The sequence below is a fragment of the Delphinapterus leucas genome, chromosome 3, assembly GCF_059928025.1.
Source record: "Delphinapterus leucas isolate spDelLeu-1000000601 "Yukka" chromosome 3, BTC_Dleu_Yukka2, whole genome shotgun sequence".
NCBI classification, from domain to species: domain Eukaryota; kingdom Metazoa; phylum Chordata; class Mammalia; order Artiodactyla; family Monodontidae; genus Delphinapterus; species Delphinapterus leucas.
In genome coordinates this window covers 9,654,611-9,677,353 of record NC_143131.1, presented here as the reverse complement: position 1 = coordinate 9,677,353, position 22,743 = coordinate 9,654,611, and the positions used below count along the sequence as shown (strand labels likewise).

The 22,743-nt window shown below is 44.6% G+C and overlaps 1 protein-coding gene and 1 non-coding gene across 4 annotated transcripts in view; one reads left to right on the top strand and one right to left on the bottom strand.

Moving 5' to 3' along the window:
* Positions 1-2,676: 2,676 nt before the first annotated feature.
* Positions 2,677-2,746, bottom strand: LOC115802655 (small nucleolar RNA SNORD123). The gene has a single exon (XR_004023167.1). It is a non-coding gene; the product is annotated as a small nucleolar RNA SNORD123 (small nucleolar RNA).
* Positions 2,747-5,416: 2,670 nt separating this feature from the next.
* Positions 5,417-22,743, top strand: part of SEMA5A (semaphorin 5A) — a 476,576-nt gene continuing 459,249 nt past the window's right edge. For all 3 annotated transcript variants that reach the window (XM_089908674.1, XM_022581376.3, XM_089908670.1), the window contains exon 1: positions 5,417-5,924. The gene's annotated coding sequence lies outside the window, so the exon portion shown is untranslated. The remainder of the gene's footprint in view (positions 5,925-22,743) is intronic.

Here is a 22,743-nt window from a genome sequence, read left to right as displayed (position 1 = left end):
CTGCAGGGATGCTGGATCTGGAAGATCCGTACATGTTCTGTCAGTTAGAAATCCCATTCTTCTGTGAAAACCAGAATAGAGACAATGATGGATAAAACAGAAGGGGAAGTCATTTCTTTTTCATGTTATGAAGTCTGCAGGTAGCAATCCCGGGCTGATAAGGAGGCTCCATAAAGTCACTAGGGATTCAGGCCTTTTTTTTTTTTTTTTTCTTCCCAGCTTTACTATCCTTAGCTCATGGCTTATATCCTAAGGTTACCTTACAAGTCCAAGATGGTGGCTGGAATTTCAACTATCACAACCAAGTTCCAGGCAGGAATCTGGAAGGGGGAGGGAAGGGCAAGAAAGTGTACACCCAGGTAGGTGTTGCCCCCCTTTATGAAGCCTTCCTTGGAATCCCAGGGACTTACATCTTATTCGTCATGGCTAAATTCCACGGTCAAACCTAGGTGCAAGAAAAAAAATTATTCTCAAAGCCAGGAAGATTACAGTTTAACTATAATCAGGGGGTCTGTGTTATTAAGGGTGATGGGGGCAGGGGTTGCTGTTTGCAGGTGATCACTGTGGTGTAGTGATATAGACTAGGGGTGACAGGGAGACAGGTAAGAGGAGGGGTTGGTATTTTGGGTGAGAGAAGCTGACATTCTGCATTAAGGCAACGATAACGGGAATGGAAAGGAGGGTCTGAAATGAGATTTGACAGACGGTGCGACAGGATCCTTAACAGTTCATCTTCCTGCTGATTTGCTTCAGAAGACACTTTGCCTACTGGTGTAATTTCACTGAGTAGATATTCTTTTCATTGAACTCAAGATCATTATGAGTTGATCTCCCTGGTAAATGATGGAATAAACTAAGACAGACTAATTTGTGTTTCTAAATCTGTGTAGGATAAGCATTATTTTAAAAAATATATTCCCAAATGTATTTATTTCCCCACCAAAGCTCTATTTCCAAAGACAGAGGAATATAGAGGACATTGATTAATAAGTATCAAACATATATATATATTTAAAAGTACAGTCTTTCTTTGCTTATAGATACTCAAGATATATACAGGGCTCAATGTCAGAAAATTACACTCAGGAGTGTTTTATCTCCATGCTGCAAACCATTTGCATTTCCTGTAGGTATTCCCGCAATCTTTTAAACTTAGCATTTCCCCCCCACCCCCCGCCCATACAATACTTATAAAAAGGCGACTTGAGGTATTTTGAGCATACCGATTTTATTTTAAGGAAAGTGGGTTGCTAGAAAAATATATCTAGACATTTAACCATAAACACCAGGAGAAATACTTCAGATTTCTAGAATACTTTGGTATTCTAGATACACAGCTGAGGTAAAACACATCTTTTATTAATAGACCCTTACTGAAAGTGAGATTAATTACTAAGCTTTTCTAAGTAAAAAATAAGTGAGCATTTCTTGTTGAATATATGCCCTGATCGTTGTATCCTTGAGTTCTTGCTGAGGTCCGCAGTAGATAGATTTTTAAGCAGGCTGTTCCCTTGAACGTGGCTGTGACATCTGGGAAGGTGGTTTTCACCCGTGAAGTGAGATCAAGAGAGCTCACTGGTGAGCAGAGCTCACCTGGATGGGGCGAGGGCCAGGTTACTCTGTGCTAACCTGCACGGAACAACCAGCAGTGGCAAAGCATGTTCACCTGACCAGACGTGGGAAGCTTGAAGCAGGCCCTGGATGGACTTGGGTGGAAACTGAGACTTCAGAGAAGGGGACACGATGGAATGTCCAGTGCACAGACTGGCAGAGCGCTGGTGCCCACGTGGTTGACCTGGTCCTTCCATTTAAGGTCCAGGAAATTGCACTTTGTCCCATGCCCATGCTCAGATGTGTCATAGCTATTTTTTCCATTCTATCCTAGTTCCTGGGCTGCTTTTTTGGAATAAAACTGGTCTGCTTATCTCTGCCAGGGGAGTGGGCTGCTACATTAAAAGGGGAGTGAGTGTTTCTTGGGTTAAAAAAAACCTAAAGAGTTTCTGGGGAAGCTCAAGGGATGTGAGTAGGAGCTGATGACTCCCTGAACTCTCCTTTCTCGGTGATCCTTCATCTGTAAAAATTCTGGGGAGCATCCCAATGTCACCTGCAACCTTAATCATGGGTCTTCCAAATACTTAAAATTGCTGAATAAAAAGCAGCATTGCACAATTTTAGTGATGCTCAAACAGATATCTTTTTATCAATGTTTGGCCATTTTAAGAAAAAAACCTGATGGGGTTGATCAGATGATCCAGCAGTTGTTCCAATTCTTAAATGCCATGGATCTAAAAGAAGGAAAACAGGGGTGAAAAGAGAACATATGTTGATGGTGATTGTAATGTGTTCCCGCCTCATTGGTAGGAAAATCCAGTTACGATGTAAATGTCTAGAGTCACAACTTCTGGGCTGAAGTTTTTCATGATATTAATATAATCTCATCACATTGTAAGGATCACAAACAGCAAGGTTTCCCTTTAAGGTCACTTGTGACCCATAGCGGCATCATGATCTCTTCTGGGTGATCTCTGCAGCTCCCTCCCAGCTTCTCTCCTCTAAGTTGGCAGTTTAACCATGTGGCTGGAATTCAAGCACAAGGGGGGGAAGAAAAGACAAGACAAAATCAATTACTTATTTCAGAGATATAAGAGATCCTTCATAGTTCCACCCAGAAACTGAGGTGAATCAGGAAATGGATGGCGTTTTTCAAATCACATGAATCAGCGCCCCAGAATTCATCATTTCCACCACGTGTTTGGTTGGATTTCTCATTCTTTTACATTAACTGCATGGCTTACCTAACACAGTTTAGGGAAAGCTATGATTTCATTTTTAAAGGAAGAGAACTAAACAGTTTTGTTTTGAAATGATCACCTCCATTTTTGACTGTGATGTGTAGCAGCTTAACGCCAGAATTTCTTCAGTGAGTAGTTCTAAGGAAAAATCCCAGAAATTGCATTTGGAAAAAGGAAACACCTGTGGATTCTTTTAAATAATTTTTGTTGTAGAGAGCCTACTTCTGTGTTGGGCCCTGGGTGAGTATTTCGCTTATGTCACTTTCTTTTTCCTTTAATGTTTACAAAGGACCTATGTGACATCAGGTTTGTTTAAGCTCCTGATGAAGAAACTATACCTCAGAAAAGTTCAGGAACTTTCTCCAGGTCACAAGGCAAAGTCATGACTTCAGTTTAGTTCCATTTTGCTTTAAAACTAAGGATGCACCCTAAATTATTATTTGGTTTCTCCCATTCCTTATTTTTATTATTAATGTATTTGTAATTCATTATCACTAAAAATACATATTTTAATAATGCTTTGGTATAGTCTGTAAAGTACCTGTAAAATCGACCCCCCCAAACATACACATAAAGTTACATAACTTATTGAATTAAATGTTACTAGCCCTCCTGGGTTATGGAGTAGATAGCTACTTCCTTCCCACTGCTTAGCTCTCTATATGCAGAGAATTTTTTTTTTTTAAACGCCTTTAACTGTAGTGTTGAGGGGCAAAGAACAAGGAGTAGTTAAACACATTTGGGTTCTAGTTTCTTTCTCCCTTTGCCCTGGCATCTGGAGGATACAAGGTCGGCATATCCACCCAAGGGTTGCAAGGTCAGGTGTAGGGCAGTGTCCTCCCTCCCCTTCCCACCTCCCCAGGGACAGAGCAGTCCGCCTAGACCTTGGCCAGCCTCCTCCTCCGGGGGGAGCGCTCCTGGGCCTCTGTGCCACGTAGACAGGAGAATCGGAAGGTCGGGAATGGAGCTAGTGCCCCACGTGTCAAGCACATAAGGAGGCGTGTTAAGCTTTTCATTAAGGCCCCAGGAGCCCGGCAGCTGCCAGGCACCAGGCTGAGCGCTCCCAGCACAACCCAAGGAAGAATGCACCTCCGAGACCCGCCCAGCTACTGACATTTCCTCCGGACGTCTTAAAGGAAATCCGAGTGAGGCCTTGAGTACCCACAGCAGCTCCATCACCAGCGCTACAGAGACTGTTGTTCTGAGGCTGGGCTGAGCTTTCATGGAAACCTGCGGAACTACTTTCATTTAATTCTTTTATTAAAAAAAATATTTCTAGAAACTAAAGACAAATCAATGTCAATTCGTTTTCCGATTGGTTTTCTCTTGGATCTGCGTGGCTACAGCGGGAGCCATGACACCTTGTAGCTAGAGATGGGTTCTTTGTCTTGTAGCTGAACTCAAGGGCACAGTCTTGGGCACGCTGGGCCACTCCCACTATCGGGAATCCCAAGACCCGGCCACTGGCCCTGGAGCGGCTGTGTGAATGTGGGCCGTAGAGCTTTCCATTGTCACTGCGGTAAGAGGGTCGTGGTGGGGACGTTCATGAGTTTCCTTACGCAACGGAAACTTGAAAGCCATCCTTTGAGGCCGAGATGGAGATAAAAGGGCCCAGAGAGACTGTTCCCCACCCCCATCCAGAAGGAAAGGGTCAGGAGCGGCCCTACAGCTTTCCCTACCGAAGTTTTGCAACAGAGTATCAACAAATTTTGCAACAAATTCCAGGAGTCTTGAAAGGTACTCTGCTTTCCAATTAAGAATCTTTTCACCTGAGCACTCGCTCGATAAAGGCGAAAGGTTCGGCAAAAGGGCAGCAAGTATCAATAACATTTGCCCCATAATTGGTCGAGATGACTTTGTCCATCTGGGGGCCCCCTCTCTGGCTCAGCGTGGCCACCTGGGGCCCCCTGACCTGCCTCCCTGGTTCGCTGCATCTGTTCGTTTCTCTAACTCAACTCTGCTGAAACTGAGCCGATCTAGCCGGGAGGCGCACCCCCAAATCGCTCCTCCAAGAACCCGCAGCAACTCCCTCGGTCTTTAAGAAGTTTCCAGCTCAGAGTGCGCAGGAGGATGTCGCACAGAAAGAACAAAATCACAGAGTCGGAGTCGGGAGGACCCCGAGGCCCCTGCCCCCGCTCTCATCACACTGCCGGATTCAGCCGGGGGACGCGCACGTACCTGGAGCTGAGGCCGGCGGAGTGGACGCGCCACATCTCGGGTCTCCGCCCGCGCTGCCTCCGGCCCTTTATGCCGCCCCCCTCCCCACTCTCCCCAGGTCCCCTCCTCCCGCAGCAGCCACGTCGGAGCTGCGGGACCGGGGGCGGAGGAGCTACAGAAAGTCTCTGCAAGGCGGGGGAGAGGGTCCCTGAAAGTCCACGCTCGGGCGCAGTCGCACTGGGCAGGCAGCAGTGGGGCCCCTGGAGTCCAGGGGGACGCAGGGGGAGCGGAGGGGGTCCGGTCCCGGGAAGGGGAGGTGTCAGGGGAGGGGCCCAGGGAGGTCAGAAACGGGGTGGAGCGCTCGGGTTTCAGCCGGGCTGCGAGGAGGAGGAGGAGGAGGCGCGGCGGAGGGGGCGGGGCCTGGGGCGGGGCCTGGGGCGGGGCGAGGCGGCCCCGCGCTCCCGGCCAGTACTCCCCGCGCAGCTCTACTCGCCGGGAAGGCGGCGCCGGCGGCGGCTCCTCTCCCTGCGGCGGCTCCCGCGCGCCGCGCTCCCGCCGCGGGTGGACTCCGCAGCCCCTGGCCGCTCGCGGTCCCTCCCCGGCGGCGGCCCCCACCCTCCACTTCTCTCGGCTGGGGCGGCCCGGCCCTTGTGGCCCATCCGAGGGGCTCCCCTCTCCCACTCGTGCTCCTCTGCGGAGCTGGCTGGAGCACCCAAATTTGCCTCCTCGCCCGACGACCCCGTTGGGCGCGAACCTACTCAACCCCGGTCCGGCCGTGCGCCCGGGGACGGTGCGCCTGGCGCTCGAGCCGGCGCCCCAGCCCGGAGCGCAGCGAGTTGGGGGTGGCTCTGGGCAAGTGGCGGGGGGCGGCGGCTGCTGCCTCGACTTCCCTCGCCGGGCGCTGAAGAAGACCCTCAGAGCCGCTCCGGGTCCCCGGCGCTGGATGACTGGCACGAGGAGCGCGCCTCCCACCTGGTGAGCGACCCCCCCCCGCTCCGTCCCCGCGTGGCCGTAGCCGCAGCCCCGACCGAGCCCCTGTGGGGCCAGGACCCGGGGGCGGCAGTGGTCGGCGGGTGGGTCGAGTCGATCTCGGGCGGGCTCGATCTGCAGGCACTGGGCGGGGGGCAGCCCAGGGGTAGGGTCAGGACTACCGTCAGTGCAGGGGCGCGCACAGTTGAGCTAGTACACGGGCTGGAAGTTTGTGTCTCTGCCTTTGCAGAGGTCTGAGTGTGCAGAGGTAAGGAGCGGAAGCGACCCGGTGGGCGCCCGGGTGGTGGGAGAGACGGCACCCCTACCCAACACCTTCATAAGGTGCGCAGTGGAGGTCTTTGCACGCAGCCGGCGCGTGTCCAGGCTCGCATCGTCGGGAGCTAAAAGCAGGGGTCCCGGTGGCCGACACTTCGCAGTCCGGTAATCGCCGCCTGGGGCAAGGTTTTTCTGGGCGAGTTACTGGGGCTTTGCGGCGCCCGCGAGAACCCGGGAGGCGGTGGGACTTGGGCTCAACTCCACCGAGCGCTTTGGTTAATGAGGGAGACTGAGGCTGGCGGTCGCCCAGAACGCCGCGGCCAGGGATGTAGGGGCCTGGGGAACCACTTGCTCCATGGGCTGTATCCAGGCCACTCCGTTTCCGCGGGCATCTCTACGCCGCTCCACGATTTCGCATCCCCTGGCTCTGGATTTCGGGGCCGGAGGTAGATCTGGGCGCCGGAGGGAAGACGTGCGATGGAGCCGCCGCCGAGGAGTGATCTCCCCGGGATCGCTCCCCGCGGCGCTCGGTGCCCGGCCTAGCTCAGTCAGATCCCGATTCCCCGGGCTTTGGCGGGAAGCGCGTTCACCTCCTCGCCCTTTCCTCGCATTGTACCTGGATGCGGCTGTTCAGAGTTGGGATTTAACTTTCCTGCGTTTGCGGCGTCCCCGGGATCCCCGGCAGGGGGCGCTGAGAGCGAGCGCAGGAAGAGGGCGAGAGGATGCTAGGAGCCCTCGGTGCTGGGTGAGTGGGTGGAGGTCCGAGTCAGCAGAGCGAGACCAGGAGGATCTTGCAGTGATTTCACAGAGGTGGAGGATGGTGGAGGAGTTGGTCAGTTGATCTGAGGGAGCTGTCAGCCTTGTTAGAAGAAGGGACAGGAAAGGTGGTTTCCAAACTCAAGGCCCTTAAGTAGAAAGACTCCTTTCAGAGACAAACGTACCCTTGTAAACTGTTCCTGTTTGTGCATCTGTCTTCCTCCCTGTGACCGCTGTATTTACTCAGAAAGAAATCGAAATTGAGTGAAGATAAGGTGAGTTATGTTTAATATTGACATTAAGTTCTCAGGTGCACATTAGTTAAAATGCCAGGAGTTACAAATAATTGTCGCATCTTTTTTTTTTTTAATTGAGGTTTATGTTGAATCTCGTATTTAAGCAAAACAATTGTATGTCACAGTTAGCTTATCCAGAAGAGTTCTGTCACGATGGCCACCTTTGGAAACGACAGATATGTTATTAATTATAGATTTAGTCTTTCCTAAGGAGACACAGAAAGACAAAAACAGACTTTACCAGGGAAGATTTTTAACACCTAATTAGGATTGCTAAATTAATTGCTAGTTAATGCCACTTTCATTATTGAAGAGAGGGTAAAATTTATCATACACCATTTTGAGTGACCAATTCACACTTTCAGTTCAGGCAGATAATACCTTAACTTGTGTATCATTTAAATAACTATTCCTGTCTATGTCTGCGTTTACTGCAGAGGAAACAGGGATTTTGTACCCCCAAAGATTTTTTGCCATGCTTGTCTTAAATGAAAAAGCAGTCTGAAATGTAACTGCTTGGGCCCCTTGAAGCTTTTTTCTTGAGTTTCTTTCTTGCAGAAATTTTGCCACGAAATAGCAGCTCATCCACACTGCTGCACGGGTCACGCTCATCATTTGCACACTCATGGAATCGTGGGGGTGATGAACTGGTACCTGCTTTTACATGCTCTTAGCCTCGTGCGTACTTCCTTAATAGGGAGAAGGTGGATGATGCTAATCATTTTATGCCTTTTACAAACTACAGTAACTTATTTGGTTGTTTTAATGGCAAACAGCTGTGAGATTCCTGCTGTGAGCAAAGACTTTGTTCTCCTGGGTGGTAAAGCTTGCCTTTGTCCAAAAGAAGTTTCTGAGATGTCCAAAACTTGGTAAAAATAAACCTGTGCTCTTCACTGTTGTCTCCTTTTAAAATGATTTCTTCTCCATGTCTGGATAGAATGAAACATAGAAACATATAGCGCAGCGGCTGTTAAAAGATGTCGGCCGGTGGGGCATGATGAATTACGCATGTTCTAAACTTTTGCTTAAGTTTTAGCGTTTGTAGACCTTCTGAATCCCCATTCACAGCTTTGCAGTGAGAAATCTTGCTTCACTTTAGATTCTTGATCGGAGATGTTAAAAAGCAGCAAACTTTTCTCTGTGTTGTATGCTAATTGCTCAGAATAACAGATGCCAGTTCCTTGGGACTCTCTCATATGCCCCTGATGCTAGAGAGAGCTGCTTAGCTGAGTCCTTACATAATTTTTATTAACTTCGTGATTATTTTTAATGATTCCAAATGTCTGTTTTTGTTGTTATAAAGTCATTGAAATTAAGGCTTTGCTTCTGATATGCATACGGGAAAGTGGCGGAGGGGGGAACAGACCTTCATTAAAGGTCCAGCCAAAGGTCTAAAGGCATTCCATTATGGAAACAAGTGATCAGCAACTCTAGAGTTAACTAAGGTTAGGAACTAATCCCTAACAAGGAATTTGGATCACAGAATCCTCCAGTTTGTGAGACAGAACAAGTTAATTAGTTTATAATATGTCAGAGTCAAGGATTCCGTTTTTGGAGTAGTCTATGCACAAGTGTTTGAGAAAAGTCCCACATCCTGCAGTAAATCCCCCATAATTCTTGATTCTAAAATCACACCATATTTGTGTTTAAAAATACTCCTGACATTGTTGCTACAGGTACGCAGACAAATTGCTTAGAGTATAATTATAACACCAAAGTGACACGTTTTTATGTTTAGAGTTAAATAAAATTTTGTAAAATGTAGCTTTTGCCCTGGAGCAAATTGAGTTGCACTGAAGTGCAAAGTGTGTGCACGGAACCTGGTACATTTCTGCCCACAAGTGTCTACTTGCATATTTATATAGAGAAAGCGAACAATTTTCTTGAGTCCTGAGATGAGTACACATAAGCACTTTAAGTTGTTTATACTATCTTTGTGTACTGTTGTTGATAACGTAGGCATTTTCACATATGTCTCTGGCAACCTTTTAAAATTGAGATGCAGAAGTTTTGTTGAAAATTACTGGCTTTTGTCACTCTGCTTGCTACCTTGTAGAAACGATCAGCTGTAGATAGGGGGGGCAATCTGCTGTCTCTAATTCCTGCACAAATTGGTGGCATCTTAAAGATAAATTCAACAGGTGAGGAGTAGCTAGTTCATTGGGAAGCAGTTCGAAAAAGCAGCTTTTGTTGGTGCTTGCTAAAGATATCACTGATTTCTTTGATGAATTTATCGGGTACTGGGTATCTTAGATATATATAGAATCAATTTCTAATGACAAGAAAAGAGGAGAGAAATTAAAGTAAGCTGGAATATACATAGACAAACTTGTTTTGATTCAGAATTTATGCCAAACAGAACAAAGCAAACGAAAACTTGATCCAAGAGAAGGTCCAGTATAACAAGTAACTTATTATAATGTACTGGTATTGACACAATTAAGCTTTGCCATCTAAAGGTTCTAGAGCTAGGGAAACTTGGCTCTGAATTTCACAGAGTATTCTGAAGCAACTTCAAAGACAAGTTATATAGTTCCCTGGGGTGTGACATTTATAATAGGATGAACCCAATGGTGGGCTCAAGAAAACAGAAAATTTTCTCAAAGGAATTGCTGTTGTCTTTTTTTCTTTACCTTCTTTTATTGTCCAAGATTAATGGTTGCTTGACAAGAGCAAAGTTGAGCACTTTACTTCTCTTTCCTAAGTTTTAAAATATATTAGCTTAGTACTGTTGCATTTGGAAAAAAGTAAATCATTCCATTCTTTACTCTCTTTTTTCCTACATGTACTAGAATTGGCTTCCTGATTAATATTGAAAACCACTATATTTTAAAAGAGAATAAAGTTTTAGAGGGTGAATTTCTTTTATTTCTGGAAGGCCATGGACTCACTAATCTTTATCTTCCCATCTGTCATTCATTACTTGTCACCATCTCTCTGGGGAATCAGCTACACTAGGATTCACGTAGAATGACGAGGAGGTACACATTGGAACAATTTTATTTTATGTTGCATTTTTATGTCCATTTGAGAGTAGATTACATTACTGCAATAGGTAATTCAATTACAGATATGTATGATAAATAACCAGGAGACTGATGCTATCAAAAGGCAACTGTACTGGAGAAATAATACTGTATTTGCTGAGATGTGAAATTAAATAAGTTCTAGGAAAGTGACCGTCAGAATTGAGCAAGGACAAATTGTTCACAGGAAATAGAGCCTCTTTCAATCAGTTCACATTCACCCAACACTTGGCAACGATACATGACATGCCTATGCAAAGAAAAACAGAGTCAGAAAAAATAAAAAGCAGTAAGAAAAATTCTGCTAAACCATTTCCTGTAAGTTGTCTGCAGAAACATAAGATGGTTAGTGCCTGCTGTAACTTCCCGGAAAAGATCCGTTTCTCACCAACTGACCCCAATACAATTCCATACAAAGAACTTCCCTTTCTGTAAAAGAAACTGGAGATGTGACACCTCTTGGGGAGGGCTTCCAAACCTGTGCTCAGTCAGCCACCAAGGATGCAGCTGCCCCACGGCCAGGACTACTCAAGCACTCAGTGCCAGGCCAGCATCCCCGACAGAGGCCAGGGATATTTATGGCTGGACATCCTGCAGCCAAATGGGCTTTAGCATCACACCCTGCTTCTGTGATTCCTTTTACAGGGCTGAGATTTAGATCTGCTGTAAAACTTTACCGATTGTAAAGCTGAGAACATTGTTTTTAACTGGTAGCATAAAGCAAAAATAATTGCTCTGGATGTCAACCGTCCTTTCTTTGTTCAGCAGACGTTGCTCTTAAGCCATGGCTCATGCCAGTCGGGGTATATGTGGGAACTGAGTAAGAATTTGCTTCTGAGACGCCTGTCAATTCCTGCCTGTTCTAGCTGTGGACTTGACTTTGGGAAAGTTAGTGCTAGGAAAGCTGGGTAGAATAAATTACCAGAAGCCCGGGTTTTAATAGAGTACTTGCCTAATTGGGCAGGGCAGTTGGGAGAGGCCTTGGCCTCCAATGAAGCACTTGATGGCCAGGGAGAGGCCCCCACGGGACAGGCCCGCCTACTGTGCTGGAGCGATGTCAGCGGTGGTTGGACAGGTTGCAGGCCAGCTGGAGAGGGGTGGTGAGGGCAGCAGCAGTTCACAGTGGCGTAACTGTCCCCGTGTGACTGAGGGGTGTCAGATAGAGGTCCTGGGAGGGCCCTGCACAGAGGATGCGGGTGGAGCATGTGGATGGACTTGGAGACGGCCAGGCAGCAGTGGTGGGTCAGGATGCCAGGCCTGCATCGCCCCTGGGGGCCCTCACCTTAGAAGCAGGTCCTCCAGAAGATAGAAGGGGAGGAGTAGCCAGGAAGTGGGGTAGGACTTCCCTACAAGAGTGATGAGGATGTTGGGTTGCTCCAACCCAACGTGCTGTATTTCTTTTTTTTTTTTTTTTTTTTTTTGTGGTATGCGGGCCTCTCACTGTTGTGGCCTCTCCCGTTGCGGAGCACAGGCTCCGGACGTGCAGGCTCAGCAGCCATGGCTCACGGGCCCAGCCGCTCCGCGGCATGTGGGATCTTCCCGGATCGGGGCACGAACCCATGTCCCCTGCATTGGCAGGCGGACTCCCAACCACTGCGCCAGCAGGGAAGCCCCATGCTGTATTTCTTAAAGACTTTCACCAACAGAGAATGGAAGCTTAGCAGCCACATGAGACTGCCACTGGTGAGTCTTCCATGTCTAAAACAGCGCCTGGCACACAGGCTGCCCTGGGTTCATACGTGTGTGAATGAATGAATCAGTAGATGCCTTTATGTGGTATATAAATAGTACAGACTGCGATGTAGTGTCCTGGATAAAGGCTGTGACCTTACTAAGACTTTGGGGGCCAACCGTGGAAGCTGAACACTATTTAGGTGGAGAAAAGTGTTTCAAATACCCCCAAACGGGTTTATTTGCAGAGTTTTGAAATAAAGATGACTTTGTGAGTCAAGGACTGTGCACTTCACGTATCCTAATACAGGGCTATCTGCACCGTTGTAAATGCTTGTTCCGTCAATTGATGACCTTGCTGGACTTGGAGATTAGCATAAAACACTTTATGTGTATTCAAATAGTTTATTAAAACATAAAAAAGTGAAATTCAGGGATGTTGTTTACTTATTGAGCTCCCCTCCCCTCGCCCACCCATAGGCACAAAAATTCCAGGGAATGTATTGTATCCTCATGATGTATTTTCACACATTACAGAGACTTTTAGAAATTCTAGAATATTTTAGAACTAGGGAAGCCTTTCTTATTTTATTTCTGTGATGAGGCCCATAAGCCTTGTCACTTAGTTGGATTTATAGATTTAATAAGCTGAAACAGATGAGTGGATAAATAAAATGTGGTCTAGCAGCAATACAATGGACAACTATTCAGCAATCAGATGAATGAACTCTTGATAGAGGCTGCAGTAAGCATGAACTTGGAAACATTATGCTTAGTGAAAGAAGCCAGTCACAAAAGACTGCATGTCGTATGATTCCATTTATAGGAAATGTCTAGAAAAGGTAAACCTGTGAAGGCGGAAGGCAGATTCGCAGTTGCCTGAGGCTGGGGCTGCAGGTTGGAAGGCACTGCCAATGGGCAGGTGGGACTTTTCAGGGCAATGGAAATGTTCTAAAACTGCATTGTGGGGATAGTCACACAGCTCTGTAAAATTTACTAAGGATCATCGAATTGTACACTTACAGTGTGTGAATGTTATGTCATGTAACCTAGACCTCAGTAAAGTTGTTTACAAAAAAAGAAATCTGGGACATAATCTCTAAAGTTAGAGTATGTGAAACCCCATGACCTAAACAAATCCTGCTGTGTTTCCTGGGAATTGTGTCTGTGTTTCCAGGATTTTCACAAAGCCTAGTGCCTTGGCCACCAGAGGCCAGGACAAACAGCCTCTCTTTGATCCCATGGCACTTCCTGGGAAGTGTATCAGAGCTGTGATCTCTGTCATGAAAACAAGCAAACCCAGGTTGTTTCCAGATGAGACCACGGAACCGAATCAAATCCATTAAACTCATCAGCCTACCTGGCTACTCCATGTTTGCTACACCCCGATTTCCAGTCGTTTGTTAGAGGATACTTCTCTTCTGCCAGTTTTATTGGTACATGGACATCGCTCCAGGAGTGGGGGTGGAAATCTTTGAAAACATAGTCTCCTGATCTCATTAGAGCTGCAGGGTCTGGGACTCCCAGAGCATGGCTCTGCTCGCCAAGGGATGCTGGTTTCCTGGGATGGAGCAAAGTGCACGACACCTGCTTCTGTATCCTTGTTCACTTAGCAGAGCTTTTGCTTCCCCTGGTGAGGTTACCTCTAACAGCCAGAGCCAGTGGCACAATGCATATTTTTGAATGCCCAGAGCCTGAATGGTTAAAGTGGAGAGTGCCTTTTTTTTTCCCCATTAGAAGAAGAACCATAGGATCACTTCTGGCTCTTTCCATTTTTCTTTGACATGTTTTTGCAGTTTAAAGGACAAGCTGAGGTTAGGTTATGGGTAGAGATACATATGAATTGCCTCTAATTTCACTCTCCTGCCCTTCCCTCCTCTGTTTCAGCTCCCTTCCCCATGTGAAAGGGACTTGCCAGGCTTTGTCCAGGCAGTGGCATCTCCAGTACCTGGCTCTTTGCTCTGGGGATTCAGAGCTGCTGCTGGATGCTGTGATATCGTAGGTGTCATCGACGGACATGTTCTGTGGCTCAGTCTTGTCCCTGGGCTGCTTCATGTTGGCTCGTATAAGTCAGTCCTCATCTAGGTCAGTTACAAGTATGACGGGAATGCGGTGGCTATTTAATTTCATCCCAGCATTTGTTTCACATCTGATGGTGCTCTCAGGCTGGGAGAAGCACGCATCGGCTTATCAGGTGAGAGAAGCACTTGTGAGAAGGCAGTGGGAACCTCTCCGTCCCTCAGCCTCGAGTCCTGATGGAAGAGATCGGAAGCCTTGGAGCTATGCTTCTCAAGGCCCTGCCTCTTCTCCACCTTGAACTCTCACTTCCCTGGCCCCTGGTCACAAAGCTGGTGCCAGGAAGGTGAGGATACCTGAACCCAGATGCTTCAGTTGACAATATTTCCCACTCCACCTGTCTATCCCCACTTTCCTTACAATGCACATCTGAAACCAGTGTAAATGCCCCTCGTGAATGGAAATTGTGCCGTAGTCGGGGGTGGGGCTGGGTGAGGGTGGATATGGGAGGTCCCGGAGCTCTGCACCTCCAGGCAGGGAACATTGGCTGTCAAGGCTTCCCAAGCAGAGTCCTAAGTCAGGCCTGGAGCCAGATTTACTCCCTGTGTGCCGGCAGTGATGGAATTCCTAGCTTCTATTGCCAGCTTGTGAAAGAAAATCATTCAGGAAACTGCAAGCTGGTGAGTAAGAATTGCAAAGATTCATTCACTTGAAAGCTGACGCCTGAAGCTTTTATTTAAGTTCGAACAATTTCTCCAGGCCCACCTGCTGGGTTTCCATCTCCTTGTGGTTTATCTTGGTGCAGAGGAAAGTCCGTGGTGGTAAAGGGCTCACGGTGGGGATCTTGGCGGACACCCCCCAGAGATGGTACTGGCAGAAGGGCCTTCTGGATGTCCCACACCTCACTCATCCCTGACCCAGGAATCTATGCAGTAAGGTCCACTTCTTTTGAACTCCGTGGAGTAAAAACCAGTGCTTGGACGTTAGTTGCTAAAGCTGTAAATCCCAGTTAGACCGTAGAGGGGAATAGTCAGTCTTCATAGTGGTTAGACACCTTGTCAATTCAAATACGTTGAAGACATTTTTAAGAAGAGTGTCTGTCAATGAATTAATTGTTTATTGAGGGAGGCTCAAGGAAATCAATGCTTTGAACTTGGACCATGGCTAGAGGAGAGACTGACTTGCCCAACATGGGGAAGAGAATACAGAGAGTAACATACCTTATGTTTTTGATTAGGAAGAATAGTACTTCCCAAGGCCTACGTAGTATTTAAAAGGGACTTTTTTTTTCTCATATAATGAAAATAATAACAGAAGATCAAACACTTTAGATTCAAACCCACTTTAGAAGTATATTTGATTTATTTGTTTGGGTTTGTGAATGGGAGTAGTACTAGCTTTGGAGTGAGTTTGGGAAACAGATAAACATTCTTCGTTTAATCTTTGGGACCCTGAGTTCCTTGATAATCTTTCAGAGAAATCTCAGTTTTTCTTCTGGTGGCCAATTACTTTGCTCTTTTCTGTCAAGAGGAAAAGAATATCATGGCCTCTTACCTAGTAAGTATGGATTAGAGGAGAAACTCAGTCAGGTGCAGATCTTGTTTCATACTTCTCCAGAGTGTCACCCATATCTTTGTCCTCTATCAGAATGCCCAGCTCCATTGGTGCATTGGTTTGGGGTCAACATGAAGAAGGGACACAGAAAGGAAAAGAGTGCCCTGAATCCTGGAAATCCTTCTGTGCTCCAGAGAACGTTGGTTCCATTTAGTCTTTTTTTTTTCCTTTTAATAAATTCTATACTGACTTTTCCTGACCTCCTCCCACAACCCAGACAGTGATCCTTTTTTTGCAAAAGCAATCACAGCTCTGATCCTTCCCGTCATCAGCAAGCTTGTGATCTGCAGAAGAGCCACGAAGCACCATGTCACACATTTGCGTGGGAGCACAGCCCTAGTGGACTGGGACACTGGCCAACTTGCCCTTTGGAGTGGGCGCCATGGAGGTTGTGACCCACAAAGTGAGGCTACGAGTTCACCCCTGGATGATCTGTAATCTGGAGTCTCTTTGATTTCTGGTGGTAGTGCGTGAACGTTGATGCAGGTTTTGGATTTGCTGCTAAGTGCCTTTCAATGGGCTTTTAATTTTTCATTTTTAAATTAAAAGTGTATGTTTGCCAGAAGAACTGGCTTCGGGGCCCAGAATTCCTGCCTGGAGGTTGTTGGAGATGGGGCTAAGTGGGAAGAATAAAAATCGTGATTGGAGGCTTGGCAAAAATCATCATTAAGCGGCCCGGGCAAAGGGCACAATTAGTGCACGGCTCAGATCGGAGACGGATGTGGGAGACCCGCAGGGCCAAGTGCCCTTTGTGGATTCTTCTTTAATTGCACCGTTGAGTGAACACCCAGTTTAATTAAGCCTGCGGGGGTAGACTTACGATAACAAGTCAAAAGCATGTTAGGGAAGGCTGCTTGCTTGAAAGGGTATGGGAACCCCTCGTGTTTATCACTGTTACTCTTAAGGTGAGTGCTACCCTGTCTTTTTATTTTATTTAAAATTTTTTAAATTTTATATTGGAGCATAGTTGATTAACAATGTGGTGTTAGTTTCAGGTGGACAGCAAAGTGATTCAGTTATACATATACATGTATTTATTCTTTTTCAAATTATTTTCTCATTTAGGTTATTAGAGAATATTGAGCAGGGTTCCCTGTGCTATGCAGTGGGTCCTTGTTGGTTACCCATTTTAAAGATAGTAGCGTGTACACGTTAATCCCAAACTCCGAATTCATCCCTCCCTGCCTCCCACCCACTTTTCCACTTTGGTAACCATAAATTTGTTTCCTAAGTTGGTGAGTCTGTTTCTGTTTTGTAAATAAGTTCATTTGTATCTTTTTTTTTTTTAGATTCTGCATATAAGTGATATCATATGATATTTGGCTTTCTCTGTCTGACTTACTTCACTTAATATGAAAATCTCCAGGTCCATCCATGTTGCTGCAGATGGCATTATTTCATCCTTTTTAATGGCTGAGTAATATTCTATTTTTTGTTTTGTTTGTTACAAAGTATTTATTTATTTATTTATTATGAATTTTTGAATTTTATTTTCTTTATTTTTTTATACAGCTGGTTCTCATTAGTTATCCATTTTATACACATCAGTGTATGCATGTCAATCCCAATCTCCCAGTTCATCCCACCGCCACCACCACCCCGCTGCCCCTTTCCCCCCTTGGTGTCCATACGTTTGTTCTCTACATCTGTGTCTCTATTTCTGCCCTGCAAACTGGTTCATCTGTACCATTTTTCTAGGTTCCACATATATGCGTTAATATACAATATTTATTCTTCTCTTTCTGTCTTACTTCACTCTATATGACAGTCTCTAGATCCATCCGTGTCTCAACAAATGACCCAGTTTTGTTCCTTTTTACGGCTGAGTAATATTCCATTGTATATATGTAGCACATCTTCTTTATCCATTTGTCTGTTGATGGGCATTTAGGTTGCTTCCATGACCTGGCTATTGTAAATAGTGCTGCAGTGAACATTGGGGTGCATGTGTCTTTTGGAATTATGGTTTTCCCTGGGTATATGCCCAGTAGTGGGATTACTGGATCATATGGTAATTCTATTTTTAGTTTTTTAAGGAACCTCTATACTGTTCTCCATAGTGGCTGTATCCATTTACATTCCCACCAACAGTGCAAGAGGGTTCCCTTTTCTCCACACCCTCTCCAGCATTTGTTGTTCGTAGGTTTTCTGATGATGCCCATTCTAACTGGTGTCAGGTGATACCTCATTGTAGTTTTGATTTGCATTTCTCTAATGATTAGCGATGTTGAGCATCCTTTCATGTGTTTGTTGGCAGTCTGTATATCTTCTTTGGAGAAATGTCTATTTAGCGCTTCTGCCCATTTTTCGATTCGGTTGTTTGTGTTTTTAATATTGAGCTACATGAGCTATTTATATCTTTTTGGATATTAATCCTTTGTCCATTGATTCATCTGCAAATATTTTCTCCCATTCTGAGGGTTGTCTTTTCATCTTGTTTATGGTTTCCTTTGCTGTGCAAAAGCTTTTAAGTTTCATTAGGTCCCATTTGTTTATTTTTGCTTTTATTTCTGTTACTGTAGGAGGTGGATCAAAAAAGATCTTCCTGTGATTTATGTCAGGAGTGTTCTTCCTATGTTTTCCTCTCAGAGTTTTATAGTGTCCGATCTTAAATTTAGGTCTCTAACCCATTTTGAGTTTATTTTTGTGTACGGTGTTAGGGAGTGTTCTAATTTCATTCTTTTACATGTAGCTGTCCAGTTTTCCCAGCACCACTTATTGAAGAGACTGTCTTTTCTCCATTGTATATCCTTGCCTCCTTTGTCATAGATTAGTTGACCGTAGGTGCGTGTGTTTATCTTTGGACTTTCTACCTTGTTCCATTGATCTATATTTCTGTTTTTGTGCCAGTACCATATTGTCTTGATTACTGTAGTAATCTTTGTATTATACTATACTTTGTAGTATACTTTATAGTATAGTCTGAAGTCAGGGAATCTGGTTCCTCCAGCTCTGTTTTTTTCCCTCAAGACTGCTTTGGCTATTCAGGGTCTTTTGTGTCTCCATACATATTTTAAGATTTTTTTGTTCTAGTTCTGTAAAAAATGCCATTGGTAATTTGATAGGGATTTCATTGAATCTGTAGATTGCTTTGGGTAGTATAGTCATTTTCACAATATTGATTCTTCCAATCCAAGAACATGGTATATCTCTCCATCTGTTTGTATCATCTTTACTTTCTTTAATCAGTGTCTTATAGTTTTCTGCATACAGGTCTTTTGTCTTCCTAGGTAGATATATTCTTAAGTGTTTTATTCTTTTTGTTGCAATGGTAAATGGGAGTATTTCCTTAATTTCTCTTCCAGATTTTTCATCATTAGTATATAGGAATGCAAGAGATTTCTGTGCATTAATTTTGTATCCTGCAAATTTACCACATTCATTGTTTAGCTCTAGAAGTTTTCTGGTGGCATCTTTAGGATTCTCTATGTATAGTATCATGTCATCTGCAAACAGTGACAGTTTTGCTTCTTCTTTTCCAATTTGTATTCCTTTTATTTTGTTTTCTTCTCTGATTGCTGTGGGTAGGACTTCCAAAACTATGTTGAATAATAGTAGTGAAAGTGGACATCCTTGTTTTGTTCCTGATCTTAGAGGAAATGCTTTCAGTTTTTCACCATTGAGACTGATGTTTGATGTGGGTTTGTCGTACATGGCCTTTATTATGTTGAGGTAGGTTCCCTCTATGCCCACTTTCTGGAGGTTTTTTTTTTTTATCATAAATGGCTGTTGAATTTTGTCAAAAGCTTTTTCTGCATCTATTGAGATGATCACATGGTTTTTCTCCTTCAATTTGTTAATATGGTTTATCACATTGATTGATTTGCATATATTGAAAAATCCTTGCATTCCTGGTATAAACCCCACTTGATCATGGTGTATGATTCTTTTAATGTGCTGTTGGATTCTGTTTGCTAGTATTTTGTTGAGGATTTCTGCATCTATATTCGTCAGTGATATTGGTCTGTAATTTTCTTTTTTTTGTAGTATCTTTGTCTGATTTTAGTATCTGGGTGATGGTAGCCTCATAGAATGAGTCTGAGTGTGTTCCTTCCTCTGCAATTTTTTGGAAGAGTTTGAGAAGGATGGGTATTAGCTCTTCTCTACATATTTGATAGAATTCACCTGTGAAGCCATCTGATCCTGGACTTTTGTTTGTTGGAAAATTTTCAAATACAGTTTCAATTTCATTACTTGTGATTGGTCTGTTCATATTTTCTATTTCTTCCTGGTTCAGTCTTGGAACCTTATACCTTTCTAATAATTTGTGGTCAGAAAAGATGCTTGATATGATTTCAGTTTTCTTAAATTTACTAAGGCTTGATTTGTGACCCAAGATGTGATCTATCCTGGAGAACGTTCCGTGCACACTTGAGAACAAAGTGTAATCTGCTGTTTTTGGATGGAATGTCCTATAAATATCAATCAAATCTATCTGGTCTATTGTGTCATTTAAAGCTTGTGTTTCCTTATTAATTTTTTGTTTGGATGATCTGTCCATTGGTGTAAGTGAGGTGTTCAAGTCCCCTACTATTATTGTGTTACTGTCGATTTCCTCTTTTATAGCTGTTAGCAGTTGCCCTATGTGTTGGGGTGCTCCTATGTTGGGTGTATATATATTTATAATTGTTATATCTTCTTCTTGGATTGATCCCTTGATCATTTTGTAGTGCCCTTCCTTGTCTCTTGTAACATTCTTTATTTTAAAGTCCATTTTATCTGATATGAGTATTGCTACTCTAGCTTTCTTTTGATTTCCCTTTGCATGGAATATCTTTTTCCATCCCCTCACTTTCAGTCTGTATGTGTCCCTAGGTCTGAAGTGGGTCTCTTGTAGACAGCATATATATGGGTCTTGTTTTTGTATCCATTCAGCAAGCCTGTGTCTTTTGGTTGTAACATTTAACCCATTCACATTTAAGGTAATTATCAATAAGTATGTTCCTATTACCATATTAATTGTTTTGGGTTTGTTTTTGTAGGTCCTTTTCTTCTCTTGTGTTTCCCAGTTAGAGAAGTTCCTTTAGCGCTTGTTGTAAAGTTGGTTTGGTGGTGCTGAATTCTCTTAGCTTTTGCTTGTCTGTCAGGGTTTTAATTTCTCAATCGAATCTGAATGAGTTCCTTGCCAGGTAGAGTAATCGTTGTTGTAGGTTCTTCCCTTTCATCACTTTAAGTATGTCATGCCACTCCCTTTTGGCTTGTAGAGTTTCTGCTGAGAAATCAGTTGTTAACCTTATGCGAGTTCCCTTGTATGTTATTTGTTGTTTTTCCCTTGCTGCTTTCAATAATTTTTCTTTGTCTTTAATTTTTGCCAATTTGATTACTGTGAGTCTCAGCATGTTTCTCCTTGGGTTTATCCCATATGGGACTCTCTGTGCTTCCTGGACTTGGGTGGCTATTTCCTTTCCCATGTTAGGGAAGTTTTTGACTATAATCTCTTCAAATATTTTCTTGGGTCCTTTCTCTCTCTCTTCTCCTTCTGGGACCGCTATAATGCGAATGTTGTTGCATTTAATGTTGTACCAGAGGTCTCTTAGGCTGTCTTCATTTACTTTCATTCTTTTTTCTTTATTCTGTTCTGCAGCAGTGAATTCCACCATTTTGTCTTCCAGGTCACTTATTTGTTCTTCTGACTCAGTTATTCTGCTATTGATTCCTTCTAGTGTAGTTTTCATTTCAGTTATTGTATTGTTGAGCTGTGTTTGTTCTTTAATTCTTCTAGATCTTTGTTAAATATTTCTTGCATCTTCTTGATCTTTGCCTCCATTCTTTTTCCGAGATCCTGGATCATCTTCACTATCATTATTCTGAATTCTTTTTCTGGAAGGTTGCCTATCTCTACTTCATTTAGCTGTTTTTCTGGGGTTTTATCTTGTTCCTTCATCTGGTACATAGCCCTCTGCCTGTTCATCTTTTCTATCTTTCTGTGAATGTGGTTTTTGTTCCATAGCCTGCAGGACATAGTTCTTTCTTCTGCTGTCTGCCCACTGGTGGATGAGGCTGTCTGAGAGGCTTGTGCAAGTGTCCTGATGGGAGGGACTGGTGGTGGGTAGAGCTGGCTGTTGCTCTGGTGGGCAGAGCTCAGTAAAACTTTTGTCTGCTTGACTGCTGATGGGTGGGGCTGGGTTACCTCCCTGTTGGTTGTTTGACCTGAGGCGACCCAACACTGGAGTCTACCCGGGCTCTTTGGTGGGGCTAATGGCGGACTCTGGAAGGGCTCATGCCAAGGAGTACTCCCCAGAACTTCTGCTGCAAGTGTCCTTGTCCCCACGGTGAGCCACAGCCACCCCCCCGCCTCTGCAGGAGACCCTCCAACAGTAGCAGGTAGGTCTGGTTCAGTCTCCCCTGGGGTCACTGCTCCTTCCCCTGGGTCCCGATGCACACACTACTTTTTGTATGTGCCCTCCAAGAGTGGAGTCTCTGTTTCCCCCAGTCCTGTCGAAGTCCTGCAATCAAATCCCGCTAACCTTCAAAGTCTGATTCTCTAGGAATTCCTCTTCCTGTTGCCGGACCCCCAGTTTGCGAAGCCTGACAGGGGCTCAGAACCTTCACTCCAGTTGGTGGACTTCTGTGGTATAAATGTTCTCCAGTTTGTGAGTCACCCAGCCAGCAGTTATGGGATTAGATTTTATTGTGATTGTGCCCCTCCTACCGTCTCATTGTGGCTTCTCCTTTGTCTTTGGATGTGGGGTGTCTTTTTTGGTGAGTTCTAGTGTCTTCCTGTCGATGATTATTCAGCAGTTAGTTGTGATTCTGGTGTTCTCACCAGAGGGAGTGAGAGCACGTCTTTCTACTGTGCCACCTTGAACCAATCTCAGTAATATTCTATTGTATATATGTACCCTGTCTTTTTAAACCTAGCTGTTGGGATGGACCTTGATGTCTGCCAATTAGCCAATTTGCCTGCTAATGGCCGTGTGACCCAAATATGTTACAGTTTATGTGAGAGTTTTTAAAAACCCCTGGTGAAGGAGACCATCACTGCCAGCCAGATCCATCCCTGTGTCTTTCCTCTGTGTGGGAAGAAAACAATTTGTATTATAAATGTATTTCTATCAAAGAGTTTGGCATTAGACATTTAAGAATTTGTTGAAAGCTAAAGGAATTCATATAAAGATATAATTAGAGGTACATTTGAAACTTGTAAAATAAACATGTTTGAAATGCTTG